Raw genomic sequence first — 5,524 nt, 5'->3', positions numbered from 1 at the left:
TTTTATTGGCTTTCTGTCTTTCATTGTTTTAGTCTGTATGATTCCTTACAATGTTCATGTTATTTTTAATTCCCTAAACATCAAATCCTGGTACATCAGAGTTTTTAACGACAATCCATTGCGATAATCTGTTGCAGTTTCTTTATGAATTTTGAATGCCCTCTAGCGACGAAGTGACACATTGCTTTATGCTCATGTGAGTACGAGCTCATTTAGAGGTTCCCCTTGACAATGACAGACATACAGATTTTTATGTATTTCGACTCGCACACCCAGATCATGAAAGGCTACGCTGATAATAATATTTTCTATCATTTTGGTTTATTCGTTATTCCCTTGTCACTTCCCAGTATTGACGGTTTCTGCAAGTCATCCTGCTCAGCATACAGGTGGCGACCAGGTGACTCAAAATGTATAAAGCAAGTAATTATCTGTTTTAATCTATATAAATTGGAATATGATACAAAACGATTCTATTAACCGCCGAGATGCACTACTTTTTTTGTCAAAATACGTCATTTAACGCTAAAAAACGCTAAAAAAAAAAAAAAAAAAAAGGTTTTTCAATGTAATTATGAGAACGAAATTCCCGCACTTTCCTACCGAGAATGCATTTGCTCCGGATTGCGTTTGCCCAACTCTCCAGAAGAGGACTAGACTAGCCTACAGTCCGAATGATTTAGATTCACCCCTCAGAGCATTCGAATGATGATGCAGGCGTCTGAGCGACAATGTAAAAGGAAAAAGAAAGTAAACATATTTACAAAATATCTTACTGTGTTTTAAATTTGGGCTATAATAATAATTTGGCCAGATTGAATGCTAACACGTGAACGGTTAAATCAATGAGGAGTTTTAAGATTGAATAATATCTTGTTAAGGTCGTGCTGAAATCGGTTACCCCAAGTACACAAATATGTAGGAAATGTATCTCTTCGTTACAAAAATCTACCGCGTACATTGTTTTGGTAAAATGGGATGTTGTATTGGTCCGGTTAATTCTGATGTAGACCTCGTAGATTTTAACATTTATAACGCGTGACGGGGTTTTAACACCCAAACGAACCAGAGTTGTGGGAGTACCTCTAGCGCTACATCTACTATAAACATTATCATACATTTGGGTGTTACAGTATTAGTTACAAATAATAGTTTTCTGTGTCTGACTTTTTCAAAATTGTGGCAAGTATTGTCCCCAAGTATTATTTATAAAATAATAAAAATATACATTACTCCGCCGAAAAAAAGACCAACTTCATAGTAAAAAGATTTTTGTTGCCTTTACTGAAATTCTTCTTTATTAATGAATTTTAACAAAAACTATTGTGGTGTCGAACAGCCTTTGCTCGTATAGATACGTTTTCTTTCAAGCAAATCAGACAAAATGATTAACAGGGAACACACAACTCAAGCTGTCCAAATTCAATTTTTCTGTTTAATTTCTTAATAAGCAAATGCTAGGTTAGTTCAACATATTTCTGTTGTGAATTTTTGAATGTTAATTTCATGTGTTGGGTATGGGAATGAGGTACGTAGGTTCGTTGATATGAAGTTGATACTTTGGCAGATATTTTTTCAGTACAATTCCACCATGGCTCCTATCAAGCAGGCAAACCTCAATCAAGCATTTCATGAGCATTTGCGCATTCTTTTCCACCCCTCTTATCTAAATGCATTATTTGGTATAATCAAAGTGACTGGAAAGAAGTGTAAAAGAATGCGCGCAGAAGTTTCTATTTAGAATGCTTTTATGCCAAGTCAAATTTAAGAAGTTGCAGACCTCATATTAACAACAAAATGTTTAGCAGTACAATTATAGCCCTTAACAGGATATTCATTTTAAAAACATTAACTAACCTATCTGAATAACTTCGAATTCTTCACGTTTTTATTTTTCATTTAGTTTGCCATGTTGATTTCACAATAGTTTTTAGATCATGCTCGTTAGTTTTAATTTTATTTTTTGTTTTTGTTCACGATGGTCCCCGGAGTACCCGGAGGACACGGGGAGAACCTGCACACAGGAAGGGCCAGGCGGATTCGAACCCAGAACAGCGCTACCCACTGCACCACAGTGCCGCCCTGCAATTGATATAATTTATTGATAAAAGTGACTGCTGATAATGATCGGTGACTATATATAAAGATTCACAAGCGTGCAGTCATACCCAACATTTAGAAATGGCCATTGGATAGCTTTGGTGATCGTTCGTGATGAAAAGAGAACGTGCGTTTAGGAACCACGCTCATTGAGAGTAATAAATGGGCTGATGTTTGCACACGACCCTGAAGTCGACATGCTTATTGTGGAATTGCTTGGGTGTTTCCTTATGATAATCAAATGAACAGAGTCCCAAATCAAATATTTCATGAGTCCCATGCTATTTTTTCTTTGGGGCTTCTTTTAATAACAAAAGAAAAATTAAGAAGTTTTGTGAATGAGGCCCTTGGACAAGATCAGCTTGTACCACTGCCACCACTTGGGGAAGGTGTTATGGACACACTTCAAAGTACGGGATGAAAGTCCCTTGTCACTTAAAGCCTTTAAATAATTCATTAGCAAAGTGACATTAACCATAACCTGGTAGGCTGCTACCGGTTCATACTGATGGTCGCCTGGCAAAGAACACGAGACATCTCGCTTGAAATGCTTATGGGAGATATAGTCCACAACTAGTTTGCAAGCAAGTGAAGCAACTAGTTTCCGTTTCACCTAGCTGCGGCGATTGATTTGATCCATCCACCGAGAACGAGACATCACGACAAAAAAGTAGATGGATAAGTGTAAATACACAACTGTGGCTTGACGGTTTGGGATGACCTATGGTCGGCTATGTTCTGGATGTATGCGCTAAACTTTAAGACTGAACGGGAATAAAAACCTTAACAAACGCCATGGATCTACTGTCCTTTGGTATGTTAACCCGTCTCCGAAATTCCCCTCTCTCTTAGTTTTATTTTGTAATATGGAACAGAAGCCTGACTGGGAAGATAGGACACGTCTGAACGCAAGATGGCGCCATTTGACAATGAATAGCACCCTCTAGCTCCTTTGAGATGGAATAGTCTTTTTGATAAAAAAAACCTCACGTCAAGATTGAGCTTTTCCCCCCTTTGGTATGCTAGTTGATTCAAATCCATCTTGTTCAGTTTGGAGCTAAAACCTCTACATCAGTAAACCTGTTTATACAAAAACACAGCATTGATGGGCGGCTCTGCTATCTGAATGTTTTAAGTGTCCGTTTTTATATTACAATAAGTGTTTTATTCCTTTATATTATGCTATTCGTATTCAGCAATTCTAGGAGTGTATGGCGGGAATTCAAATAAAGCACAAAGCACTACCTACCTTCAGTAAAGACACTGATATGACTTTGTTTTTCACATTAGATTACAACACATTTCTGTTCGTGCAAACAGGCTATGCTATATCGTTGTGTGGAGAAACGGGTTAGTAAGCTACTTTGGCTGTTATTAACATTTCCGAAAGCTTGGGATATAACCAACTCTTCAAAACCAAGTGCATGACTAAACAAAAAGGCAGTGTAAATAAAAATTCAATAGCTGGGTATAATTGTGATGAAGCTGTAATTATTACTGAGGCTATTACAAAACTACTTCAGAGTTTCATCCTTATAATAATAATAATAATAATTATTATTATTATTATTATTATTATTATTATTATTATTGGTTTTATATTGGTGAGGTATTTAACTTTTACTTAACTTTTTTCTCAGAATAGTTTTGCTTATTCTCACTAAACCACCCTTCATATTGGCTACTTGCCTTGAATTTGATATTAAAATATTATGGCTATGACTCCACCGTGATTTATGAATATATTTGATGCAAAATTATCTATGGCTATTAACAGAGGACCCCGAAGCTCTGTGTATTTTAGTTTGAATAGACCTGATCAGTAGCCTAGTCTATTTGATTTCAAGAATAAGTTGCCCCTAAAAGTGGGATTAGGAGGCCGGCACGGTTTGTTCCAGTAAAATGTTTTAAATAATGTAATAATGGAGACATATTGTGTACGATTCGCTTCTCAGTAGCCTAGATAAAACGTTAAGCCCAAATGCTGTCTCACAGTTGTCACTAAAGATCCCATGCTACTGTTCATGTCAAAGATCAAGCCCTGTGTCTGTAGCAACCACTTGGATTGAGTTCCACCTCACAAAGGTAGGTGATACTCATGAATGGTGAATGTACATCGTAAAATCACCTACGTAAATTTGTTTTAATTTAACGGTTAATATTATGGGGGGGAAAAGTAGACAAAAATTTCCTTCAGGTTCCCAGTAAAAGTTAGGGCAAAATGAAAAGCCGCAAGAAGCAAATTCTATAAAAATGAATACATTTAAAAATATAATTTGAACACTAAGCGTTGATTAGTTATTTTTAAAATAACAATGAAGGACGTAAGCTATTGACAGCTGATGTGATGGCGCTCGACATTGGCATGTCCTATTTTCTATATGTTTTATCTAGCCTATATTTATTGTAAGCCTACATGAGAGCGCAGCGGGCTGTTCCGCCAAATCCATTGCTTTTTTCCGAATGGCCTAGAACTTTAGAACTTCACATATTTCAATTTTGGGACTTTTAAAAATTATTTCAGTTGGTACGTTATAAAATGCCTCTTTCTCCAAAGGTTTTAAATTTCTAACCATTTCAATAATTTAATATCCAACGCATTTAAGACCTAGGCTGGGCTTTCATTGCAGTTGAAGCATTTGAAAAACTAAGTTCCATTTTACATTTGCGTTTTTGTAAAAGTTACATATTATGATGATTAACATTTGGAATCTTTTACCTATGTGATGCACTACTTCCTGTTCATTTTATTATTTTCCTATAAACTTATTTTGTACATAATGTTACGCCGTTATCGTTATTGAAAGAAACCAAACAGCTTGAGTTAAGTGTGACAGGGTTTTTTTTTTTCTTTTTTTTTTTTTTAGAAGATTATGTGTTTTAGCTACCCTTGAAGTGTGTCCAAAGACAGAGCAGTCGTGCAGTAAATATATAAAAAGATGGATCGATACAAATTCGTATATAGGCTACGTATATTAAATGCATGTCAGAAGAACGTATGCTACGTACGTAGTAACACAGAGCCATGTATCATTTTGAACTTCCTCTGTTCAGAGACTGAACGGCTCTGAAGTCATATTTTGTGCCACACTAACCGTTTTGATAAAGATAACGCTTTTACATTTTTACAGCAGTTTATCATTTGAAGGTAGCCTGCATTACGCGGACACATTCATTCTTACACTCTTCGAATGTAACAATCAGGTAGGCCTATAAATGGGGACATTTTGATTGTCGTAAGATAACCCACGCCCTTAAAAACATTTCAAACAATTTTACACCATTGATTATTTGCAGGTATGCCATAGAGATGGTCATTGCAACCTGTTGTAACATCTTCATAATTGTATGTGTCAATCAATCATTTGAAACAAATAAACTGAGTCTATACAGTTAATACACTGACTTTATTGTGAGGCTTCAA

This window comes from Anguilla anguilla, chromosome 1 (assembly GCF_013347855.1).
Source record: "Anguilla anguilla isolate fAngAng1 chromosome 1, fAngAng1.pri, whole genome shotgun sequence".
NCBI lineage: Eukaryota > Metazoa > Chordata > Actinopteri > Anguilliformes > Anguillidae > Anguilla > Anguilla anguilla.
This window is presented reverse-complemented; position numbering follows the sequence as displayed.